Genomic DNA, 10853 nt, shown 5'->3' on the forward strand with positions numbered 1-10853 from the left:
GCCGCCCCGGTCGCCTTTCATCCCCACCGCCGTCACGCCCGCCTCCCGTCGGCTCCCGCCGAGCTCGCCGTGGCTGCCGCCGGACGCCTCGCCGGTCCCCGCCCCGACCAGATCCCGGCGAGGCACGCCGGATCTGCCGCCTTCCCGCCGTCCTCGGCCTCCCCTGCCCCGCGCCATCCCCGCCTCCCCGCGCCGCGTCTGCCTCATCTCCGGCGAGAGCTGTCGCCGCATCGTTTTCCGTGCAAGCTCGAGGTTGCCCCCTTTGACATGCCATAACTTCATGCTCGGTGATCCGATTTGTGCATGTAATATGTCGAAATGTTCATCATGAGATGCTCTTCATTTCATTCCATTGTGGCATGCTTGTTTGAGTCCATCTTGATGCCCTTATCATTGTTGCAAGAGTGCTATCTGATGTTAACTGCGGTCTGTTATCAGAACTTGGTGATTTGTCTTTTTCATTGGATTTTGTGTGTGCATCCTGTGAGCATGAGCTCTACATGTGTTTTGAACTACATCATGCCATCTTTACAGAGGTGCTTGTCTTATATTTTTGTGGTCTATGTGGTGACTAGCACAAGGATGCAAAGTAGCCTCCATGATTTTGCTGATTTCTGTGACTTGGTCATTTCTACTAAGTCCGAGTCGTTATGTTGTGATGCCATGTAAACCTGCTGCTACAAGTCATTCTATGCATGATTTGGAGATGTTCACTAAGGATGTTTTGTTACACATGTTATGTTATACCCATGCATGCCCTTGTTTGCATTTATAGCCTGCTGTAGCTTGTCGTAACAATGCTCCAAACTTGCTAAGTAATGTTGCTGTCAGACTGTTAACATGAAGTTCAATTTTGACATGTGTTTTGCTAGTGATCCATGCACCCTATGACTATGCTCTTGCCATGTTTAGATTTATATCTATGCCTGCTTGCTGTTGGTTGACTTCACATTCCATGAAATGCTCTGTGGTGAGTGGATCAAGCTCACCAACATGCCTACTTATTGTTATTTCTGCCATGCTCTGTTTGCTTCCAAGTTTGAAGCTGTTAATAAAACTTGCTATGTTTCCTGGGTGCCATCATATCTTCTGTGCCTTTTTGGCTCATGTTCAGTAAGAGACTTTTGTTCTATGCAATTAGTAGATTCATGCCATGCCTTTATTTGCCATGATATGTTCCTGTAGCATGTTGTTTGATTGCTCTGAACTTTGCAACATGATGTTATTTCTGCCATGTCCAGTGATTTCTGCAAAGTCTGTGAATCTGTTTTTAGTTGCAATCTTGCCATGTCCTTTTGAGCATGTTGTAGTGATTTCTGGAGATAGCTCAGTGTTCATGTTTTGTCATGCTTTACCTGTAAATCATGTCCATGCCTTTTGTTATCACGTTGAGGTGTTGTAGTATATTGTTTTGATGCTTGCAAGATGCCTAGTTGCTGTTTTGGACAGATTGTTGCTATGTCTTGTTTGGAGTGTATGTGTTGCACCGTTGCTCCGTTTTGAGCATGCTCTATATGAAACTTGCTTAGTTTTGCATGTAGTTGCATATTCCCGTGTTGCATCCTTGTTTTGAGTGTGTTTGCTTGATGTTTGAATGCATTTTGCATCAATGCCATGTTTAACTTGTTTTGCTCATATCTTCCAGGCCGTAGCTCCGAATCTAATGAACTTTATATGTAACTTGACTAGAATTTCGTGTAGATCATCTTGGTGCATCTTAACTTGCTGTTTAACAATTTGAACATAAGGTTTATTCAGTTCTGGACCAATTTCGAAATTTGCGTATGAGGACTTACCGAAATTGTTATATGTTGTTTCCGGCCTCATTTAAACTTGCTTTGATGTGTTGCTCTTGTATGCATCATCTCTTGCCATGATGTCGGGTGGTTGGTGCGACATATGCCAACGGATGGCTTATCATTGTGGGTGCCAATAAGACATCGCCGGTGCCTGGAAACGGGATGAGGCGAAGACATGCACGCCGGCGGATCTTACCCAGGTTCGGGGCTCTCCGAGGAGATAACACCCCTAGTCCTGCTCTGCGGGGTCTCCGCATGATCACTAGATCAAGGAAAGGTAGCTAAAATTGCTCCTAGAGCTGTTGGGTTCAAGGGAGAAGAAGAACAAGGCTGGCTCTTTCTTCTCTCTATCTCTATGGTGTGTGTGCTGTGTTCAGAAGCTAACTCTTTGCATGGGTGTTCCGGGGGGTTTATATAGGCCTACCCCCGGGGGTACAATGGTAATCCGACTGGGCGCTGGTCCCAGCCGTCAGTGTCTATGCTCGCCGGCTTCTCCGCCGGCTGTTGGGTCCCGCCGACTCGTGGGTCCCGCCGGCTGCCGGCTTCTTGGTCGACAGGCCGGCCCCACCGCCCAGGGTCTTGTCGGCGGCTGCTTACTGTAGCCTCGCCTCTGATGACGAGGGCTTTGTCGAGGTAAGCGTGGCTACAGTGGGCCGCCTCGGGGGCTCTCACTGTAGCCTTACCTCGTCTTGTCTCCTTAATGGGGCTCCTGCTTCGAGGAAGGGAGTAGCCGGCTTCTTGGGGCAGGCTACGCCCTTGGCCGACTGGGAAAGGCCGGGCCGCCTTCACGCCTCTCTCTGGCTGAAGGGGCCCGCCGCCCGTGGGTCGTACGGGAGTCTGTCGTGGATGACATTGAGGCTAGCATGGCTACAGTGCCGAGCCGCACGGGAGACGGCCGTCCCGTACGGCCTCCTGTAGCCATGCCTGCCTCGGGCTTCGGGGGTAGTGGGCCGCACTGTGGCCACACCCCGTCTTGTCACCGTTATGTGGGAGTAGCTTTGGTGGTTGTGGTCTCGGCCGGCTTCTTGGAGTCGGCGTTCTTCTTGGCCGGCTTCTTGGAGTCGGCTACCCCGTAGTCGTCCCGGGGAGAGGTTGCTGAGGCTGGGTCGCCTTCCGGGAGTCGGCTTTAGAGGTAGCCGGCCAGGTAAGGCGGCCCAATGCTTGGAGTGTTGGGAGGCCCAATGGCCTGATAATTTTTCTGAAGAACCAGGGGTAGTCGGTTAGGCTACCCGTGGCCATTTACTCCGACAGTAGTCCCCGAAGTTGATTGGGCTTCGAGGTTGAGTAGGAGTTGAGAAGCTCGATCAGCTTCCCATTTTAGCAAGCCGGCAGCTGGGAGCCGGCCTTGGTCAGGCGCGCCGCCTGAGTCAAAATTTTCCGGAGTCGGAGGGCGGGAGCCCGCTAGTGCGTGCACTAGGCCGCGGGCCGGCCACTGGCCGTCTGTGAACCACGTGGCCCGGCTCGGCCGGAAAGCCTGCCAGCCCACGCGCGTGATGGGACGTCGCCGCAGGGAGGGGGCCCGCCACGTCCGCGCCCTGGCCCAGGCGTGGATTGTCTACATCCCGAAACCGCCCGCACGTCCCGTGCGGCAGTTTCGGCTCGCATTTATGCGCAATAATCGCGAGGCGTGGGGGGAATGGGTGCAGTTAATCCCACGTCTCCCCCCCACGTCCGGCCTCTTCGGCCTCGCCTCGCGAAGCTATAAGTAGGGGAGGTGGAGGGCCGCAGGCCCTCGCACGCTCCTCCTACTTCCACCATCTTCTTCGCTCGCCGTTTCTTGCAACAGCGCCTCGCCGCCGCGCTCTTCCACCGCTCGTTCCTCCACCGCCGTGCTAGTTTTTGCCATGCCTCCCGCCACGGAGCAGCATGGCGGGGATTGGGATAGCTCCAACGTCCACGACGACCACGTCGAGTTTCTCCGCAACACGCGGTGGCTGCCCGGCGCGCACAAGGTGGAGGTCCGCCTCGCGCCGGCGAAGGAAATCACGCCGGAGCCGCAGGAGGGCGAGCGGGTGGTCTTCCGCTCGCACTTCTTGCGCGGCATCGGCCTTCCAGTGAGCGCCTTCTTCCGCTCCTGGCTCGAATTCTATCAGCTCCAGCCGCACCACGTCACCCCGAACGCGGTGGTGCTGTTGTCGGCCTTCGTCACCCTGTGCGAGGGCTACCTTGGCGTCCTCCCCACCCTCGAGCTCTGGGGGGAGTTCTTCTAGACCAAGCTGGGCACGCGCAGGCAGGGCGTGCCGGCTCAGACTGGCGCCTTCATCGCGTCGCGGAGGTTGGTCGCCGACAACCCCTTCCCCATCACCCCGCTAATCCAATCGGTGAAGAAGTGGCAGAAGTCGTACTTCTACGTGCGGAACATCGCCCCACGGGGCGACTACGTCAACCTGTCGGCTTATGTAGCCGGCCCACCGGTGGGCAGGCTGCCCCAGTGGTCCTTCCGGGCCGACTCTGACGCCGGCCGGGTCTGCAGCCGTCGCCCGAGTGCGGGTGATGACCCAGTCGGAGGGCTTGACGGGGGCTGACCTTCTGGCCGCCTTCGTCACGCGCCGGGTTCTTCCGCTCCAGAGCCGTCCTCATCTGATCTGTTAGATGAGCGGCCAGCTCGATCCAAGCCGGATGTGCACCAAGGACATGCCGCGCGAGGAGGTCGCCTATATGGTGAACTACCTTGCGAATTGCAAGCTCTCCGAAGAGTGGCAATTCGGCAAGGAGCCATACAGCCGAGCCAATCCACCGCTCATGGTATGCTCTCCCTGTGTCTTCTTTTTCTCTCAACTTCGTTGCCGAGTTCCTCTTGGCCGACTCTAACTTAGTCGGCTTGTTCTTTGACAGAGTCCTCTTCTTCGGCCGGCCAGCGGGTCAGACACGGAGCGTCGATTCGTCCCCGACCGGACGGAACACGATCTGGAGGACCCCGACCTGGGGGCGGCCGGCATGGACGACAACATCGAGCTGGGTGGCGGCCAAGCCGGCGGCGAAGCAGGCGGCTCCGGGCTCGGAGTCACCTTCGACGACTGGCCGGACGACGACGAAGCCGAGGTCGTCCCGCGCCGCCAGCCGGCTTCTGGGCGCGGCGCGGGCTCCTCCGCTGCACCGCCTGCTCGGGGCGGAGGGCAGAAGCGTCGCGCCGCCCAGGGTCTGTTCCGCAGCCGAACGAAGAAGCCCAGAGGCGAGGCGGCAGCCACCAGGCGGGAGGAGGCGGCCGCCAAGGCGGCTTGCCTCCGCAAGACGGTGAAGCAATCGCAGACCGTGTCGGCGTAAGTTCACTTTCTTTCGTATACTCTTTTTTTTATTTTCTCTGGTGGTTCCAGAACCTTTTTCTTTTTCTTCAACGATCAGAGCTCCGTTGTCTCTTGAGCGGGCGGCGGCCGCCTCCGTCGTTGAGTCGCCAAGGGGCTCTGGGAGAACCACCCGCCGCGTGGACCCCCGTGCCGACCTTCAGGAGGCGACAGAAAGGAACGTGCTGGAGGTGCGGGCTGAGCGAGAGGCGCGGGAGGCGGAGGCACGGAGGGCGGCCGCTGCCCAGGCGACACGGGAGGAGGAAGCGGCGAAGGCACTCGCCGATGCCGCAGCCAGGGCCCAAGCAGAGGCTGCGGCGGCGGCGGCGGGGGAGGTTTTGATGGTCACCTCGCTGCGCGTCATGGCGCCTGGGGACATGGAGCCCTCGCCAGAGGGAGCCAGCGGCGACCAGCCAGGGCTGGGGGGAAGCGACGACGTCATCATCCTGGAGAGGGCGTCGGTGCCGACCCCGCCAACTGGGGCGGCTCAAGGCGGCCGGCCTGATCCGCCGCCTGCACAGTCGGCGGGGGGCGAGCCGGCCGCGAGGGCTGAGGTGGCGGTCCGGATTTCGTCGAGCCGGCGCGCGGGGAAGGCCGCGTCGGAGCCACAGAAGGCCGCGTCGGAGCCGCAGCCGGCCGTGGGCTCCAGCTCGTCGGCCCGGGATGCGGAGGCGGCCAGCGCTACCTCGGGGTGGACGCCAGGCGGAGGGACGGCCGTGGTGAACGTGGCTGCACAGGACGTCCGGACCCGGCTCCAGGGCCAAGCTGCGGCGCTGAGGCAGTTCACCGACGAGTTCCTCGCGATGCGGGCGGCCATCCGGGTTAGTATTCCCATCTTGCTTCTTCTTGATCTTGATTTCTTCCGTGGGGGCGCGTCAGCGCACCCACTGGTTGTAGTCCCCGAGTTCCGAGTCGTCTGCTGAGCAGGCGGCTTGGAACTTCTTGGTGGATTTGCCTTTGCTATTTTTTTTCTTACTTTGGTCTTCTGTCCATCTTGCAGGACTACCACAACCTTCGAGCGGCCACCTTCAACTCCCAGGCTCGGGAGCTGACTCAGAAGACCGCCGACCTTACTGAGAGCCGAGGTACGTGCTTTGCTTTTTATCTCATGTGGGGGCGCGTCAGCGCACCCACTGGGTGTAGTCCCCGAGATTCGGGCCGACTGCTAAGCAGTCGGGTCGGATCTTCCTTGACGACTTCTTACTGTTCTTCTTTTCCTGCCATCTCTGCAGCGGCCAACGCCAGTCCGAGGGCACAACTGGGAGAGTCTCAGACTGCCCTTCGTGCCAAGGATGCCGAGCTCGCTGCCTTGGTGCAGGAACGCGACCGCCTGGCCAAGAAGTTGGCCGACCAGGAGGAAAGCCACAAGGCGGCACTGAAGGCTGCGCAGGACCGCGAAGCCACTCTCCAGGCCGAGTTTGAGACGGAGGTGGCTGGCTGGGCTGAGGCCAGGCAGACTCTGGTCTCTGGCTACGGCCAGATCGAAGATCTGGTTGACGGTAAGCTGCCTACCTCTCCGTCCTTTCTTGCCGTCTGCCACTTTGGCTTGTTTTCTGATTTTGGTGCTCTTTTCTTCCTTTCTTCTTCTTTCTTGCGCAGAGTATTTCCCTGGCTATTCTACTGCCGCCAACCAGACCATCGAGGCCCGTCGCCAAGCGCGAAGGCAGGCCGGCTTTGAAATCTCGCCAACCGCCGGCCGCTCGCTGGAGGAACAGCTTCTAGCGATCTAGGCCCGTATCCAGCCGGCTCACCGACTGCTCCGCTGGCTTCAGCGAGCCGGAGCGCAGGTTTTGGCCGTCCTCTGGCCCGGCCAAGTGGTTCCTCGCACCCCCAGTCGGACTGCCGACTGGCTGGAGGTGGCAGTCGGCCGCTTCGAAGCTTGGAAGGCCTCAGCGGCTCACTCCGGTGACAGGCGGGGGCTGGAGTTCGTCAAGGCCTGGTATCCCGGCCTGAGCCTGGACCAGCTGGCTACCTGGCGGCAGCAAGCCGACACGGAGCTGGAGCCGGCACGGCCGGCCATCATCCGGCGGGCTTCGGCAATCGCCGACTACACCCACACCAGCGTCTTTGCCCCCGAGGTGGACGACAACGGTGTCGCCCAGCCGGAGGAGTGGTTCGGTCTGAACCCGGCGGACGGCGAAGACTCGGCGGAGGAGATCGACTCCAGCGACGAGGGTGAAGAAGAGGAGGATGAGGGTGAAGACGCCGAGCCGGCTGGTGGAGTAGCCGGCCAGCCTCAGCCTGACCGCACCTCCAGCACCACGTCGCGCGCGAGTGCGTCGCCTGCCGTAGGTGGTGATCAAGCCGAGACCCGCTAGGCGGCCGCTCCTTCAGCCGGCAAGGCCGCCTTCACCGACCAGCTCGGCCTCCGCACCATGCCTTAGTCTGCCATCTTTTCTTTTCCTGTCTAGTTACTTTTGGAACAATGTTTGGTTAAGTCTGCACAATTCCACCCACTGGGTGTATTCGAACTTATGTCTGTTGCCAGCCTGTTGGGGGCTTTATGTGTATATATAACTTATGCATTTGGCCTTTCCTTGTACTTTTGCTTTTTATCCTTTAGCTGTTTCCTTTGCCGCCCTCCCTTGGTTGCCGCCTCCCCAGTCCAACAGTTTCTCTGCAATCTGTAGCTGGAGGAGTGCTTGGCCAATTGGGGGGGGGAGTACTTTAGCTTTGTTGGATTTAAGCTAAGTATTGAGGAAGCCGACCAGTCGGCTGTTTTGACAGTCGGCAGGCATGTTTCGAGGCCGTCTCTTTGCTATATAGGTTCGTTGCTCCTTAGCCATTTTTCGTGTGGGCATCCTTTCTGCCTTGCCTCTTGCTAGTCGGACAGTCGGTTCTTCGAGCTGCGACTTTCAACAAGAGAGGACTCGGGAGCCGGCACACTACTTTTCTGACTTCAGGTAGAACTTTCAATATAGCTCAAGGCGGCCAGTCCCCGGGCCGACTAATCGAACTCGGTGCCAGAAAAGAATTCAAATGTAATAATACATTCATGGATATGACGCTTGTCACTCATAGATAAACAAAGGCAGTCCCCGAGTACTGTTCGGGGGGCCTGTTGGTTTGTACTTAATACAAAAGGGGAGCGTGATACATACTGCTTTTCAACTGTAAAATCGTCTTAGGAGGTTTGCGTTCCATGGTCGCTCCGACTCCTTGCCGGAGTCGTCTCTCTTGCGTGCTCTTGGTTTTTGCGCGTCGATCAAGTAGTAGGAGTCGTTGCCGAGTGCCTTGCTGACGACGAAGGGGCCTTCCCAAGGGGCCGAGAGCTTGTGCTGGCCGACTGTTCGCTGGATCAGCCGGTGCACAAGGTCGCCCTCTTGGAAGGATCTTGGCTTGACCTTGTGGTTGTAGTAGCGACGCAGCCCTTGCTGGTAGATGGCGGACCGGCTGAGTGCTAACAGCCGGCCTTCTTCCAGTAGGTCGACGCCGTCCTCTCGTGCTTCCTTGGCCTTCTCCTCCGTGTACATGGTGATCCGAGGCGAGTCGAACTCGATGTCTGTTGGGATGACGGCCTCGGCACCATACACAAGGAAGAATGGAGTGAAGCCGGTTGACTTGTTGGGTGTAGTGCGCAGACTCCAAAGGACAGCCGGTAGCTCATCGAGCCAGTGGTACAACCAGTCGGGGCTTGATGCCGGAGAGGATGAGTCCATTTGCTCGCTCGACCTGGCCGTTTGACTGCAGGTGGGCAACGGACGCTATGTCCAGTCGGATGCCCTGCGTCGCGCAGAAACGTGCCAGTGCTCCTTTGGCGAAGTTCGTGCCGTTGTCGGTGATGATGCTGTGCGGTACGCCGTACCGAGTAGTGATGTCGGTGATGAATGTCACGGCAGTCGGCCCGTTCAGCTTCTTAATCGGCTTTGCTTCGATCCACTTTGTGAACTTGTCCACAGCGACCAGTAGATGTGTCAAGCCGCCGCGGGCTGTCTTGAAGGGACCCACCATGTCCAGTCCCCAGACGGCAAAAGGCCAGGTGAGGGGAATGGTCTTGAGTGCAGAAGCCGGCAGGTGTTGCTTGGAGCTAAAAACTTGGCATCCTCTGCAACTCTTGACTATTTCTTTAGCATCCTCCAAGGCAGTCGGCCAGAAGAAACCATGGCGGAAAGCCTTGGCCACATGTGATCTTGAGGCTGCGTGGTGGCCGCATTCGCCTTGGTGGATGTCTTTGAGGATTGCCACTCCTTTTTCTGGCTCGACACAACGCTGGAAGACTCCAGTGACGCTGCGCTTCACAAGCTCTCTGTTGATTATTGTATATGCTGCGGCTCGTCGTTGCACTAGTCTTGCTGAGATCTCATCAGCCGGCAGCTCTCTGCTGACTAGGAACTTGAGGATGGGCTGGGCCCATGAGGGAGCTATGACTTCTTCTTCTGTTAAGGTAGCTACCATGACTCGGGTGGGTGGGTTGGGTGAGTCAGCCACTGCTTCTTGTGTCGTTGCAGTCCCCGGGCCGACTGCTGCAGTCCCCGGGCCGGGTTCTGAATTCCCCGGGCCAGGTGCGACTACGGCAGTCCCCGGGTCAGGTGTCGAAGTCCCCGTGCCGCCTGCGGGGTTTCTCCATTCGGATCCGGATGTATCTGGCGCAGGTGGTACGAAGATGGAATCCGACTCTGGAGACGGCTTGATGGACGGCTTGAGGAGGCGCTGGAGGGAGACGCCAGTCGGTATGGCTTGTCGGGTGGAGCCGATCCGTGCTAGGGCATCTGCTTGGTCGTTGTCGGCCCTTGGCACGTGGAGGAACTCGCACCCCTCGAAGTATCCGTTGATCTGATGGACGAGGAATCGATAACTCGCCATGTTCGCGTCCTTGGCGTCCCAATCGCCAGACGATTGCTGGACCACCAAGTCTGAGTTGCCGTAGCACAGGATCCGGCGTATGCCAAGCTCTTTGGCTAGCCGGATCCCGTGTAGGAGCGCCTCGTACTCGGCCACGTTGTTGGAGGCGGCGAAGTGGATCTGCAGCGTGTACTTGAGCTTGTCGCCTTTGGGAGAGGTGAGGATGATGCCGGCTCCCAAGCCGGTGCGCATCTTGGACCCGTCAAAGTGCATCCGCCAATGGGTAGAGTAGGGAGCCGGCGGTAGGTACTGGGTCTCGTCCCAGTCGACGAGGAAGTCGGCCAATGCTTGCGACTTGATGGCGGTGCGGGGTTGGTAGAAGATTGTGTAGGGCGCCAATGCAATGGCCCATTTTGCCACCCGGCCGGATGCATCCCAGCTGCCTGTGATCTCGGCGAGCGGGGCAGTGCACACGACCGTGATGGGGTGCTCTTGGAAGTAGGGCTTCAGTTTCTTGGCAGCGAAGTACACCCCATAGCACATCTTCTGGTAGTGCGGGTAGTTTTGCTTTGAGCTGGATAGCACTTCACTGAGATAGTACACCGGCCTCTGGACTAGCTGGGCTTGGCCTTCCTCCGGGCGCTGGACCACAACAACAGTGCTGATGACTCGGCTAGTCGCGGCGATGTAGAGGAGCATGGGCTCCTTCTCAGTCGGCACAGCCAGGACAGGCGGAGTGGTCAGCATTTTCTTCAACTCATGGAAGGCTTGGTCGGCTTGATCATTCCACTCGAAGTGAGTGGACTTCTTCATGAGTCGGTACAGGGGGAGAGCCTTCTCTCCTAGTCAGCTGATAAAACGATTCAGGGAGGCTAAACAGCCAGTGAACTTCTGCACATCTCGCAGCTTGGTGGGAATCTCCATCCTCTCGATGGCCTTGATCTTCACGGGGTTGCATTCGATCCTGCGCTCAGAGACCAGGAAGCCCAAC

This window comes from Triticum aestivum, chromosome 5D, assembly GCF_018294505.1.
Source record: "Triticum aestivum cultivar Chinese Spring chromosome 5D, IWGSC CS RefSeq v2.1, whole genome shotgun sequence".
Lineage (NCBI taxonomy): Eukaryota > Viridiplantae > Streptophyta > Magnoliopsida > Poales > Poaceae > Triticum > Triticum aestivum.